This window comes from Nesoenas mayeri (assembly GCF_963082525.1).
Source record: "Nesoenas mayeri genome assembly, chromosome: 1".
Lineage (NCBI taxonomy): Eukaryota > Metazoa > Chordata > Aves > Columbiformes > Columbidae > Nesoenas > Nesoenas mayeri.
In genome coordinates this window covers 40,413,941-40,430,045 of record NC_137541.1, presented here as the reverse complement: position 1 = coordinate 40,430,045, position 16,105 = coordinate 40,413,941, and positions in this window count along the sequence as shown.

Here is a 16,105-nt window from a genome sequence, read left to right as displayed (position 1 = left end):
GAATTGCTAGAGCAAGAATTCATATTGTCTGGACTGCTCCTCTTAGCAGGCAAATTAGGCTAACAATTGTTATAATTAACATGGGATTTACTTGTGCTGCTAGAGCTGCCCAAGCCCTGCCTGTTCTTTTGCAAAGATGGAGACAACAGGCATGGGGGCCAGGACTGGGAACTTCCTCTCTCCAACAACACACTCAAAGTGCGTTACTGAGGAAGTCAGTAGTGATATTCCCCAATATGCTCCCCAGCAGGTCTTGAAATGTCACCAAGCTTCACAGGTCCTTGCAGATGTGCTATCTCTCTGCAGAATCAACCCTTTTAAATCAATTTGTATACTGTATTGATGCAGGAAGGAGAAGGCTGTAGAAGCATAGAGAGGGCATTATCGTGCACATATACAGGCAAGAAATATCTATACCTATCATAAACATTTGGGCCAAGCAGCACCATTCCAGTCTGACTCCATCATAACCATTTTGCTCTATGCATCCAGTTTTCACCTGAGATCCACTGACCTCTGTGATAAGATGTCTACAAGTGTCCGAACAAACTTTAAAAAGTAGGGTCCTGCAGTAAGAACAAGATGATGCTGCCATTGGATGCTTTGGAATTATTTTCAATGGGATTCGTATTTGAAAGGCACGTAACACCCGTGCTGTGAGTTAAGCACATACCTAAATGTTTCTAGGGTCAGGTTTAGCCTGAAAGTTGCACACACAGTAAAGTAAGTTTGAAGAAGAAAAATGCCCTCTCTCATTTATACACCCTTTAACACCTGGTTATCTATGTGGAAAGTTTCCATTTCAATGAACTGCCCCTTTCCCCAAATGCTGCTCAGTGATGGTGCATTTCTTATTGGCAGCAATAAAATGAAATTGCACAGGTTCAGGTTTTTGTCCTCTTGCTCATTATTCGGGACTGCAGTGTGAAGGCCACTGCAAAAGAGTATTTTGAAAATGAGAGATGAGTGCTTAAGAAAACTGTTCTTTTCCCCTTCATGAAAATAGCTCTTTTTCAAAATAGAATTTGTAAGATTTTTAATAGAAATATTAATTTTAACCCTAAATCTGTATGTGGTTTTCCTCAGTAGGGCATTACTCAGTAGGAATCCTGGACATTCAATAAACATATACATACTAGAGAAATGTTAACATTAATTTTCACTTTAAATGACTAGTGCAATATAAAATTATAGTCTTCCCACCTCAGCTGATGTCACCACGAGGAGATGGTTGCCAGTGGGTAAAAGCCATGCAGCCAGCAATCATATGGTCTTTCTGTATCTGGCAGCAAAAAGAAAATAGCAATGCAGATCTTGAGGAAAGTCTTGCTAAAAAGGCAACGGTGTTTTCAGAAAGCGTAGAGCAGAATAGAAAATATATATGCATGCTTATTTAATTAGTATTTACTCATACATGGATGCAGATATATAACACCAACAACTGGAAGTGCATCAAGAGATCTCTGATGTGCTTCACAAAGTGAAATTAGTGATGGTATTCCCTAATAGTCCTGCACTTCATAAAAAAGTCTGAGCTACCCTCTTTATCTTTGCTGCACATGAAATAATACATTTTCTGGTTATTTTAATGCCATCTCTAATTCGTTTCCTCCTAGGAAAATTGCAGCCCCTCAGACCTATCTTCCCCCTCCTAGGGCTGTATGCTATAGCGAGGTGTCAGTCGCTGCTGCAGAAAGAAAGGCTGCAGCTTTGAAAAGCACCAGCCTCAAAATAAATATAAAACTGTGGTCCAAATTACCAGGGATGCTTCAAAGAATGGATCATTTTTCAAATTACCAGAGCATGCAGGGGAAAAAGAGGAGACTGCCAAGCTGAAAAGGCAGTGGGACAGACAGACGAGGTGACACATGGCAACTGCTATATGGTATGTCCCAATTAAAATGAGATTAACTCCCTCTCCCAGTTGTCAAAAGCTGTTCCAACACACAAAGTACCTACGACCTGGTGACTCCAGTGCAATTACCTTCCAAAACTACTATCTTGCACTTCAGTTATTGTCTTTCTGCTTTACCTTCTCTTGGTGTGTTTTTTTCTGCAGCCACCGACACTTTCTTGCATGGGATTTATCGCTTCTCATACACGCACCCTGTGAAAGTGTGCGCCTGTCCCGGCTGCTGTGGAACTGCTCATGGAGGGGCAGCTGGTTGTAGCCCTGGCTGTCCACAGCTGAACCCACGCAGGGACCTGGCAGAGAGCCTGGTGGTAGTACTGACAAAACTCGATCCTCCAAGGTGCCACAACAGAGGGATCCACGTGGCAGGAGGAGGATTCCCCAGAACTGAGTCAGAAAGAAAATGCACCCAGGAAAAGTGACTTTGCTTTCCAGTCCTCGCTGTCTGAGCCTTCTGCTTTCTCCTTCCCAGCCCCGCAGACAAGCCAGGTGGCGCGTCCTCCGTTATCATGGCTCGTCCTCGGCGCGAACACTGATGTCACAGGATCTCTCTGGGGCACTTGGGTCACTCTCAGGAATGAAACTGTCCTGAAAGAGAGCAAAGAATTGCAACACTTTCAAACACTCTTCAGAGCAACACCTTTACTGTACTGTCCTGAGAGTCGGGATGGGCCTTCCAAAACGGCCAGGAGCAAAGAGCAGGGCAAAAAGGGGAGGTGACCCCATTCTAAGTGCCTACAAACCTGAAGTTTTTCTGCTGCCTTTCCGTGCTTCACCTTCTCAGTGCTACTTGCTTAAGGTGTAGGTGCCCTAAGCAGCTCCCAGCAGGAATTACCTGGTATATAAGACTAGTTCCTATTCAGTGGTTGCAAACCAAAGAGTAAAAATCAAGCAGATTTTATTACTTTGTAAAGAACTATAGGGCTAGCAGGCTGCCCTCCAGCTGCTGGCGCTACTAAAACCATTTGATTTGACTAAGTTAAGATTTCCAATACTCTCTGCTTTTGAATGCCCAAACCCACAGCATTCACAAATGACTATCAGGGCAAGACTGAATCTACTGTCTTTCGATGTTGCCACAAAAGTTCTCAAAGTCTGTGAAGTAAGAAAACAACCTCCCACCAAGGCTCTGTAGCATCTCCAGCTGATTCAGTCTGCTTGGCATAGGAAAGACAAATTCAAAGAACAGAGCCAGAGGGGTAGATTAAGCAATAGATCCCATAGGTTTTTGGACCAGACTGTGTTTGGTTTCTGCAGAAACCCAACCCCCTGCCTCTGTACATGTTTTCCAGATGATGGTCACATTATACCCCATATAGTACCCCTTGCTTTGCAATCCATTACTAAAACCTCAGGAGAGAAATGAGGCCTCCAGTCCCCAATAATCTGACTAAGAAGAACAGATGAGATTGTAAGAGAGGAGCAGGTTGTACCATTTCACAGGATGGTGAGTAATTGTTGCTCTTCCTTTCTCGTGCCATTTTACCTAAAGCTGCTTGATAAATTGCAGATAAAATAACATACAACCATCAGGACTCAAAACCAGCCTTCAGGTAAGTAGGTGCTTGCAAAACCCATGATAGTTAATGCCTGTGCCCAATCTCCTGCAGACAGCCTTTCCCCACACGTGAAAAAGAACAGCTGGAGTGTGGCTCAATAAATGGCACTGTCCCCACAGTGGGCATCCCAGCCCCACGGCACACCTGACAATCATCATCAGCTGACGTGATACAGAGAATTGACAGAGCCCAGTGCATTACAGTGAGGATATTGGGCTGATTCAGCTCGCCTCAGGAACGGGTTTGAAGCCACCCCTCCTATGCATCAGCATCCCCATGCTCCCAATCCTCATCCTTGCCCCCAGCTAAGGAGCTCCACCTCAGAAGGAATCCGACGCCACCTCTTCCCTGCCACCTCCTTTGCAGTTCTGGGCACTGAGCTGCGGATGCTGATCGCGTCTGGCTATGCTGCCACCTCCCGAGAGAAACCAGCATCCCAGCTTTTGCTCAGAGGAGAGGACATGTTCTGCAGCCAGCCTGCACAGAGGTCCCCGGGAGGGCTCTCCGTGTCTCCAGTACCCTGAGGAGACAAGAGGTGGGCCCAAGAATCACCATACCTGTAGGTCAGCTGCAGCCTGGCCTCCTCTTTTATTCGCAAAGCTGAAGAAGAGATGGGAGGGTGAGACTGCCTGCAACAACTAAGATAAAAAATGGACATGTGGGAAAAAGTGAGGGCTTGAGAGAGAAAGAATCCTTTAACCTGAGCTTGGATCCTGAAGAGATGTCAGAGACAGAGGCTGAGATTGTAATTCAGCAGGAGGGCAAGTCTTTCAGAGGGTAATAGGAAAGAGGTTATGGGATAGTTCAAGTGCAGGTGACAGCATCACTAACCATGCTAGAGACATCATTTGGGCACCAGGTCATAGTCTGAATCTTCTTCGTTGCTTAGAAAAGAGTTTTCAAAGTGCCTTTTATCCTTTAAAGGAGGGAAAAAAAATATGGCTCAATAGAAGTAGTCATATTCGTCTACTACTGCATGTAAGCAACATGGGAAGATGCTGCCAGGCTAATTAACAGTAGCCAGGAAAACCCACAAGAGTAAGTAAAGTAGTAACAGAAGCTTGCCTGCATATAAATCAATGAACTCCTACTGATTTGGGAAATCCATGAACCTTCAGTAACACAGGAAGAGGCAGTTCCAGACTGTTGTGTGGGAGACACTAAAACACTGTTTGCAGATATTCTTATCTACAACTTCTTCCTGACAGTCTTGAATGTGGGGAGAGAGTCACCGAGAGGGATTAAGCACTAAAATCAGAAAAAAGCATTATCAACAGAGCAAGGTCTAGAAGTTACCTCCACTGAGTCAACTGCTTTGATGCTGTTTGAGAGGAGGTGGGAACCATCAAGCAGCTACAGCTTTGCATTTGTCTTCCCCCATGCATTCTTTGTCCTCCTTCCAAAAAATATGGTATCCCAAAATTCCTCCAGAGGTCTCTGCTAGCTGAATCAAGTCCCTAACTGCCAGCCCTGCTCAATAAGACAAATTAATTAGCCTTTGCTATCTTTCTTTGTCACAATAGGAGAGATGCTGCTGCCAGTAAAAGCATTTTGTTGAAGGCCCTACCCAGCAGAGTCATAGCAAAGGTACCATTTGGGAGTTGAAAATTGTGAAAATCCAAATCCAAGGTTGTTTTAGTTCATTGGTTGTTTTTGTGGGAGAGGGCTGGGGGTGGAGTTCAGATGTGATTTGGAAGGGAAAAAAAAAGTAGTAATGTTATACCACTTAATCTTGGCAAGATACGAAAGAATGGATAAAACAAACTAGGTCACCCACAGACACAACGATTAGGTTAAAAAACTATATGGATGTTACAGAGAAATTGAGAGCGAGGGAACCAGCAGTCCCTTGCCTTCCATACTAGCGTAAGCAGGAACAAAGAACTGTGATACCTAACTCAAACAGTTCTCAGAAAGCAAGATTTCAGTTATTTCTGGTATTTAACTGCCCTCTGTTGTGAACATTTAGATAAAGACAATATACTGAGCTCAGCCTTACTTTGGACTCCACTGTAAAGTTCATTATGGCATCTGGGTCAGGGAATCCCACAAGAGATGGTCTGTGGGCCAGTTCTATATCAAACTATAAAATAAATTAATAAACTGTCATACTTCTTTGCAGGTTCACATACTTCGAACATATCTTGCTGTGTCAAATGTCCTTTCATTTAATTTCAAAGCTCTGCTCTCCAGAACCCCCATGGAAAGGAGGGCCATTTGGAGCAGCGAGTTTTCATTGCTCAGAAAGCACAAGCCCCCCAACCCAAACAGATTCAGGAGATGCAGAAAATAAGAACCAGCAGAGAGACAAGTGTAAGGTGCAGGGCCTAGTGCTCTGGTAATTTTCGCTTTCGATAATTTGCCACTGCAAAGTGATGTAGTCCCTTCTTCTCCCTCTTCCAGTCACCGTGCTGTTTTTTTTATTTCTCCCTCTGCTCACCACATTCGCAAATCGTATTCTCAGCCCAGTGTAAGGATTCACTGATTGCTGTCTGTGCTAGGAGGAAGGAGAAAGAGCCATATCCAGTACCAGGAACACTCTCCCATGCATCTGCAGTATCAACAAGACTTTAAAAAAAAAGGAACAGAACAAGAGGCAAGAGCTTCAGAGAGGTTTTAGCAAGACACATAGGAAGTTCTACATCAGGTGAGAGTTTACTATAACCACCAAGGAGTTAGATTCTTTACCTCAATATATAGAAATACTCATAAGTTTATTATGGAAGATCCTTTTGTTCAAGTTCACTCACATCCCATAACCCTCTTTTGTGCGTCTGCAGTCATTCAAGACAACAGGTTGCGCAGGTCTGAATGGGAATATTATAAATAAATTTGAAAAACTAGGAAAGCTGGAAAAAGATGCTAAAGATCTGACAACACCACACACATACAAAACATCAGCAGTTACCAGACCCTTTTTGTTCCTTGGAGAAGGAAAAACAGTGCCCCATTCTCTTACCTTCGTTTGTACAATGAGTGACAAAGTACCTACTTTTGCATTTAGATACATTTCTCCTGCTGGGCAGCTTCTGCAAATGCCCTTCAAACTGCAGCCTTTGGTTTGAAAGGGACCTGAAGTGAGGAAGAGCCCTTGTAACTCTTCTTCCTTTCATATAGAAAAACTGTCAATTGATTAAAACTATTTGGAGAGTATAAGGAAAACTCTTCACTTTCTCTTCAGTTTTAGGATGGGGAAAACAGAGCAGATGACAATTTATCTGGGTAAGAGTGGGATGGGGGAGGTAGAGGAACCAATACCCTCCAGAAGCTCATGTGTGCAACTTGCATTTCCATGTTATCTGATTAATAATTAAGGTAGCTGCTTATGCTAAACCAGTTTTCCACTCCATTTATCTCACTATTCCCTTCTATTTACTCCTTCCACCCATTTTCTCTAACAGTGTGTTTTATTGTATGATTTTACGTTAGGATTTGACTGTATTTTTAAACTCAACCATTAAAAACAAGATTGTGGGTGTGTTGGTGTGTAGAAATTATCAGGTAATCTTTGCCTTCTACAAACACCTGTTTCATTCCATCTTATTTGCATTATGAATCAGAACGGAGTATGGTTCATTTTGCACCTCCCCTTTCTTTTCTGCGAGAGCAAAATCTCTGCAGTTCCACTGTAGACTTAAGGGCTATGAAGATAAAGGGGCTTCTCTGTGGTCCTGCAAAGGTCTTCGGCGAGGTTCTAGGAGAGAAGAGACACCAGAGCTGCTGTGAAGGCGAGATAAAAGTTTGGATACCTCAGGTGTCCTAATCCTCAGCAAGCACAAGCGTGGGGATTTCCTTTAAACTCATGTCGAGGGTTTAGATTGCGGGGTGACAATAAAACCCTGGCAGATGTATTGTTAACCCCCTCTTCCCCCCGCTTCCCCCATTTGCCCCTGCCTCTTCCCCCTCCCACAAAGGACAGGCGATCGGAAGGGAAAGAAGGACAGAGAGAAGAGAGTTGGAAAAATTAAAAATGTTTTACTAATGCTACTAATAAGAATAGAGAAAATAATACAAAATATACAAAACCAATCTTGAAAGTCTCAGCAACTGCAGAGCTGGCACCCAAAGTCCTGGATTGGACTCTGCAGCCACCGGAGCTGGATTCAGCCTGTCACTAGGCCTCAGTTTACAGGGATGACTAGCAAAATCCTCTCCTAATGTAGGTCATAAGGAAAGGAAAAAGGGAATGAGATCCTTGTGATCTCCCACTTTTATATGAAGTATTCACGTGAATGGAATGTTATACACAGTTGGTCAGTTTCTTGGTCACCTGTTTCTCATTGCCCCTCTGTGAGATGTGAATCTGTCCTTATCAATAAGTTAGCATTCCATTGCTATGTTTACCAAAACATGTATCTGGTTCTCCAGGAAAATGCAGCTAATATGAAGGTTTTAGCTGACAGGCAAATTCACTAAAAGAGAAACTTGTTTTTTAACAAAACCAGGACAACTCACCTCAGATCTCTTTAGCCTGTGGGATATGGAGGAGGCCTCCTCCTGCCAGATCCTGGTGAGCAGTGGCGTTACTGGTGCCACCTGTCTCATTCATGGCAGTTACAGCTGCCAAGAGAAAAGAGGTTAAAATGCTCATCGTTTGACAATGAACAGGTTTACAAATAAATGCAGCTTTCAGCTGAACCCTCGATGTTTGTTTGGAAGCTTCTTACCAGGGTTTATAGTCGCCCCTCCTTTCCTGGCGTGGAAGATGAGCAGATTTCTCTCCATTAACTGTATCTCCCTCGGGTTCTCTGTTCAAGTTAAAAAGAAAGTTCTCAAAGAGAATTGGAGAGCACATTTGGGACTCGCGTACAACACAACAGTAGTTTGTTTACAGCAGCTTAATTTAAATTGGATTTCACATAAATTCTTTGAACAGCTGAGGAACCCCGTGTGGACGCACTTATTTGCCTTAAGAGTTGACTTAAAATCAGTTCCTAATCGATTTAAGCTCCACTGATCAGATTTAAATATATATTTTAAAGGTCAACACAACCTTTTGCATTGATTTAATGAAATGTATTGGAAGCAGCGCCCAAGTGAACTGGTGCAGCTCTGTGTAAAAGCTGTCCGAATTAGTGTAATATGGATTGTCAAAAGAGGGGGAAACATTTCTCCCCTTCAAAGCTTCCAAATTCAATCTCTTGATTGAATGCTAGCAAGATAGAGGCTGACAGTTTTCTCCTCTGATGGAGCCATGTATTGATTTTATCATTAGATATACAAAACAAATGCCTAATTCAGTAATAGGCACATTTTATGCCTTCCCTTGATGGTGTTGATCTTAACCCTACATACATATATTTTAGCTCAAAAGCACATACGTTTCTTCTTCAATATGAAAGTTAAAAATTCTGGCCTGGGAATGTTTTTGAAATTATGATTATGATCTTCAAAAGATTATAATCTGGAAAGATAGGACATTTAAAAAGCATATAAATAACAGCATAAAAGGATCACTTATGTCAGGAGCCTGCTTCACTGTTTAACAGGTGCAGATATTCAACATAAACTAAATCTCATTTGTGCTGAGTGGCTGAATTGCTGAGGAATCACTTTATTGGTATGTGAAATATTTACTATGTATAGCTGGACAGCTTCCCAGGAATTCTGATGAAACACATTAATGCACAAGAAAGAACATCCTTTCTTCATAAGACTTGTGAATACGTAAGATTTGCTCTATCAGTATCTCATACAGAATTTTTTAAACTATCTGAATTATTCATACAAGTTTATCTATAAAAACTACTGAGAAAGATCTTTTTAGGTAGAAAATTCTCTCCTTGTTGAGAGAGAACTTGCTGTTATAAACATGAATATCGAAAATAAAATACGCTTTTATTTAAATTACATTTTTCTTTACCCTATTTAGAAACTGCCTTTTCCTTATAGAAGGGTGAGAGACCACATGTTGCTTTAAACAGTTTCAGATGCCCAGAAGAGAAGAGTGATATTTGGGTCACTTCAAAAAGTATATGCACTTAGAAGCCAATAACTAACATTTGGCTAGGAATTATTTGCATGTGTCCTTTGAATAAGAGGCATTATTTGCTAAGAATGATTTATTTATACAATTCAGCTACGGATTTCTATATCTGTGGAAGAACCAAAATACGGTATAAAAGTAGGAGAGACTTCCAGTTCCTATCTAAAAGTGCTGGCTTCCCACCTGCAATATGAGATCTGGGTTTGCTAGTGGAGTAGTTGATCTGCATAACAAATACAGGCAAGTTTAGCTCTTAGAGACTGTTAGAATATGCAAGAAAAAAAGGAGGTAAATAGCAGGTTTACACAGAGAGGAAAAGTTTCAAGCAAGTGTAGGCCACATTCCCTGCAGCTTAGGAGACACATTAAAAACCCAACCTAAATCAATAAAAGCCAATATGAACTGCTATATTAAAAAGCTAATACTGAGAGCCATGAAAGCTCAAGAGTTTACATGAGCAGCCTATAAAATGCCAATATAGCTAACACCAGGGTACTCTGTAGAAACCATGTCTCTGCAAATCCAAAACTATATTAAAAAAAAAAAAAATCAAACTGTTTCCAGCACCAGGAATAACAGATGTACACAAATTTGCAAGGTTAAAATTTGTTCTCTGTTCCTGATTCACATGCATGTGTCACCAAAGCATACGCATAATTTTCAAGGATGTATTTCTCTGAGATGAAAGTGAGTTGTCCATCCCACGTGGTATAAACTGCCTCTGAGTTTAAATTTAGGGAACCTGAACGTGGATAGTACAATTGCCTTTCCTTCCTCTAAACATTATGGCTACACAGTGGACCGGTCATGATAGTTCAAAGAACTCCTTTAGACCGGCTGTGAACAACAGTCTTAATATTATTTTTGCACAGATGCTTGTAGTGGTTTGAATATTCATGCTTTATTCAAATTACATGGAAAAGACTAGGTGCACAAGGCAGCATGTGTATGTGTGTTGGCTTTGACTCTAGAGAGAGGACATTTCATTATCTGAATGGTCAGGGAAAGAGTGTGAAAAAGAGGCAACTATTTTTTATGTATTTACTATGATGCACAGAAAACTGCTGCAAAGCAGCCAAGGGGCAAATCTTTCAAGTCTTTGTGCCCAAGAAGATACAAACTGCCCAAGTAACGAGTGGATGAAGCGTTTCTCCATGACCGCTCCCTACATTAGGCTAAACCCGTTGCACTAGTTTATTTTTACTCCAAAATTGCCGAATAAGTGAAGAAAGCATATTTTTTTCTTATTACATTGAGTATTTTAGTTAAAAGGGGAACTGCAGCTTCTGCCATTAGTGCTGCACATTCCTGCAGATTGGCAAAAAAGAACTTATTTTCTCATGGAGTGGGAGTTTCTTTCTGGCCCATATGCAAAGCTCATGCAGGGTCTGTAGTCTCACTATATCCAACTGGTACAGCAGCAGTACCACGGGGAACAGTCTTTTGAGTAAAGGAGTGGCCAGATGTGCTGGGGGAAATTTTTTCCATAATTTGAACGCATTGTTAATACTTAACATTTCCAATATTCATTAGAGTATGACAGAGAACTCAGTGACTTCCACTAGAACTAGAATCCATAGGAGCAGACACCCTGTCCTAACAACCAGAGCATTGCTCGAATACCACTGGAAACACTTGTTCCCGTTTCTATAGGCTCAACAATACTTCAGTTGGCCTTTTTATGAATATACAGCTGAGCGTATGATATGCAATAGCAGACTGTACAGAAATCATACTTGTAGAGACTGGAACGTGCCAGGTAACTTCAAGACCAGTCTCATCTCAATTACTTACTTAGGTGTTTTTATACCTGGGAGCAGCGAAAAGGATACTTTAGAACTTTTATATATTAAGCAGTTATAAAATGAAATATAATTCATGTTATAAATCAGTTCATCTCCTACTTAAAATTTTATTATTTTAATTAATGTGTTTCTTGAATTAAAAAAATAGAAATAAGGAATCAACTTCCATTTTGCCCAGATCTTTATGATCCAAAAATGTTTTTAATAATCTAATTTATGTAACAATTTCAAAGCTGGGGGAAGAGGATATGACATCTGCAAGAAGTATCAATTTCAAGAACGCTTCTACTTGCCGTTTGGTAGGTAAATAATACTCTTTTGAAGAAGTAATACACATAATAAAGGAGAGAATGCAAATTGTTGTTCCTTGATCCTGGTGAGCTCTAAAAACTTCCTGAAACATTAAATATTATGATCAGTTCAGCCACCTCCAGATAACATGAAATAATGCTTTGTGGCACAAGCAGGTTACGAGAGACTGAATGGAGGAGCCTGAGCAGAGCCAAATTCAAAACAGAACAAGGCACACTGAGAGCAAAATAACAATACGACTGACTTGAAAAGGTAGAGGAAACAATGAGTTCAAAATGAGCAATAGAGGCTGCCCGTCACTGTGTGCCCAGTTTGCTGCATGACATCGTCCCTTCTCTTGGATTAATTACTGAAAAGAGGAAAGCAGGTGTGTATGTACTTCCCCTTGTTTGAATGGAAAAGGAAGCTTGTGGAAAAGCACACGGTGCTGTGTGCAGCTGGGTGTACACAGGCTCACACCCCTTCTCCTCCCAGCACAGAATAAAGCTCTCACAGAGACACCCTCCTGGTCAGCGCTTGAGGCCAGAACAGGCTGCCTGGGTCAGTCTCCTCCAGACCTCCTCCACATTTTTTTCAGGGCAAATCCAGGTTACAAGGTCTGTAAAAGGTCACTTCTCCTTCTAAACACACTCAGCGAAATTAATATTTTCCAGCATGCAATCTGGAGCGAGCTTTCCAATGGAAAAGTTCTGAAAACATCAGGTGACAGGATGGAAACTCTTGCCACAGTATGTTTGTTATCTGATAGATATATTATAGCTGGACCAATACAAGTTTACCAAGTGGGATGGAAAAAAGTTGGAGGTACATGAAGTTTGTATCATGCCCAGAGAGGTGGTAGATGCCCCATCCCTGGAGATATCCAACGCCAGGCTGGACGGGGCTCTGAGCAACCTATCTAGTTGAAGATGTCCCTGCTCATTGCAGGGGGGTTGGACTAGATGACCTTTGAAGGTCCTTCCCAACCCAAACTATTCTATGATTCTATGGTTTCAAATGTGAAGCAAGAACAACAGACAGACACAGAGGATCTCAAGGGAAGACCTTTGCTGTTGAGGAGGTTGAAGTGATCAAACGTAACAGATCACAAACAGTTTCAAGGATGGGTGTGTTCTCAAACACCAGATCCTGATTCCAGAATGAAACCTGACAGGCAACATCGATTCACAGGATTACTCAGTTCCCTCCTTTGCACTTACTTCATTATTTGGATTTTTCCTTTCACTTTGCTTTGGCATGAATAGTCTGAGATCTGCAAAGCCAAGTGATTCAGGCAATAAACGAGAGACTTAGATAACGTCTGGCCTATGCTCATGTCCTGCAAAACTGCTTGGTTTTTTTTGGAACAAACATGATGGCAAAAAGCAGGGCAGGCCTCCATGTAGCATGGATCCAGGTCCAGAGGAGCCACATTGCAGCCCCTTTTGCAACTTTACATTTAATTTTTTAAACACACAAAGATTGCGTGAAGTCCTAGGGAAAAAAAGAACAAAAAGGAGATGGCACTATTTACTGGAAGACTTGATTTTCTTGTGTGTGTGTGTCCAAGATCCTTTCTACCAGAGGAGAGCCATGCAACATGTATGTCACTTCATTGCTTATTTTATTCCTTTCCTCTCTGGTTCTTTGTCCTTCTGGGTTTGCTTTCCTTGCTAATCTGCAAATAGCCCTATCGTGCAACTCCAGGAATCTGAGAAATGCAACTGAAGGAGGACATGAAGTTCAGAGTTATAGGCATTTTTATAGAAGTATAGTCACAGTTCCACTGTCAAGGCTAAAGTGAACCCAGAGCAGGTATCCAAGCTCTTCACTAAACATATAAAGTTGCTCTTTATCCTTCCTATAATGCCTACCGCAGGGACAGGGGGCAGGCAAAAAGAGGTGCATAGATTTTTTAATAATGGGGTGGTTAACAGCTGGAGCAAATGAGTGACAGAAACAATTCTCCATTTCATCCTTGTCCCTCCCCCAGCGCCCAGATCAAGGCTTGATTCCCCACTGAGGGATCTGCTGCTGTCACACACCAACCACCAGGCTCAGCACCGCATTGAGGAGGTAAAATGCAATGGTTGTAATAGACATTAAGGTGCTTAAACTGTCCGATGAAAGGGCGCCTCCCACCCTTTCATTCAGTGGCTCAATTAAGCAAAGATAGGCAATATTCTTGAGGATTTTCAATAGTTCTCTATTAGCTCGTGATTCATTAAAAACGAAGTCCTTAAGAAGTGTAGCATTTGGTGCATTTCTTGTCTTAAATGAGCTTAGAGCAACAGTTTATCAGTCTTCTAATTTATTATTAACATTCACTAAAATTTCAGAGAGAGTTGCACACTGAAGGCAAATAGCTCTCATATCTAATTGCTGAGATTAATTTGCACTTATCAGTATATTAGGAATTGAATTTGCACTACAATCCTTTTTGTTAATCCCTTCACTTGTTCTGTTTTATTTTTCTAAGGAACTGTTAGAATGATACATTTGGGCTCAAAACTCACATACTTTACAGTTTTTAATTTCAAGAGTAATAATGATGTCTTTCAGATAGCACATTCTCACCTTTTTTAAAAGGCATTCCTCAGGTGAGAATCACAGAATGTTGTCTTCTCAGAAGCCTCATACTGCATGGAAATTGTATTATAAAACTGAAAAGAAACCTGAAGATGGAGGCAATGTTAAGGCAACATGGCAGTGATTTACAGTAAAATATATTATAGATAATGCAATTATTCAAACCCCAAGAATTATAACCCTGGGAATTCTAAGGTAAAATTAAATTTAACAAGAAATCCAAATAAAACATAAAGAAATGAAGAGTCAAATATCTAAACAATCCTAATGATGCCTGGAGAAAATAATTTCTAAATCTGTAACTAGCTAGAAGTTGCAACTTTTGTTTGCATAATATGTGTGTGTTTGTATATATATATACACTAATACACACATGCTTTTGAAGGTGAATCATACATTTCCACTTCATACTGTGAAACTGAAAGTTCATTAGAAATGTCTCTATTCTGCAAAAAATACAGCGAGCCTTGAAAAAAAACCTCTTAATCGTATCCAAGTCCACAAACGTAGAACTGTCTCAATATGAACTGTATCTTTTTGCCTGGTTACAGTCACCACAGTAACACCTATGGAGCTGTTAAAAAGCTCATCTCCTGGAAAAAAAAAAAAGAACAGGGTAAGGCATAAATTAGAAAGCAATATACATACCAGACATCTGCAATGCATCACAGAAATCTCAGCGGTACCTTATGGAATCTGACAACAAGTATCGGGTCAGTGCAACGAGCACACCGGAGGCTGCAGCTCTTTTGGCTGCAGAGCGGTACCTCTGCAACTCTGGTGGGGGAACAGTCAGAAGGATGGTTGGACATTTAAGGCCTTTGTGACAGGGGCAGCTGCGTGGGGATGGGAGGACTGGAGATGCCTGAGCTGTCAGTAGGGCCGTGTCTCTCGGTCCCTCTGAGAAGATGTGCAATGGGGCTGAAGGGGCGTCTGCGCCGTGTGTGGGGAGTCGGACAGACCCGGCTCCACGGCAGCTTCGGTCCTGTGATGGGAACTCTCCTAATACCAGGCTTTGTCTATCTGAGAAGCAATGTTAAAAATGTCAAGCAGTTACTAGGTTAAAATGGGATCCTGATGGCACATTAAGAGAACAGCACAGAAATGCTAACACAAATGATGAACTTCACAGAGGCCACTCAACAGAAATGATCTGTCTGCCAAGACGAGGTAAGAAAGGGTGTTCAGAGACAGTATCAGGAACACCAGGTTTTGTAGCCTGAAACGAGACCTGCACTGACAAAACTTAAACCCCAGCCTCTTCTGTACCATTAGCAGCCATGCTTTCTCCAAATGACTACACTGTTTGCTATGTCTACACATCTGAGATGTAACACTATTCATCACAGAGGTATCGGTGGTAGGTCTCATAGGCAAAACTGAAGTTGTATGTTGCACTGTGCGGGCACATTAGACTAGAAAAGCAAGGTATATTATCCCCTAACTTAAAGGACTACCTCTCCGAGTAAAAGATTGACATGATAAGAAATTACCTAACAACTGCTGTTTCCTGGTACAAGCATCAAACTGCTTAATCTGAACTTGGATCAGTGGCCAATCCCATTGTGCATTAATCTCCCAAAAGTGCACATAGAGGCAGAAGCTTCGTTCTGCCAGGTAATAAAAAGAAGCTGAGCCTCTCTCCCTCTCCCAAAATATTGTTCATACTGACCTGATTTACTGTAAAAAAAATGCAGTGATCCCATTTCCCTGGAAAGAACTGCATTTCAACCAGCTGTTGCTGGACTGCCAGCTTCTCCTAGTTGATGACTGAACCACAGGCTGAGTGTTCCCAGCCTCTGCTGCCGTGATGTTCCTGCCTGAATAATGAAAAAAAAGAGATTCCTTTAAAAAGCCACTGGCTCTTCATGGTCTTGAAAGGAGAAAACCAACACAGAGCTTCAACCACGGTCAGTTCCGGCTCACCATATGCCTGAGACCAGCATTCCCAAGAAGATCCCAA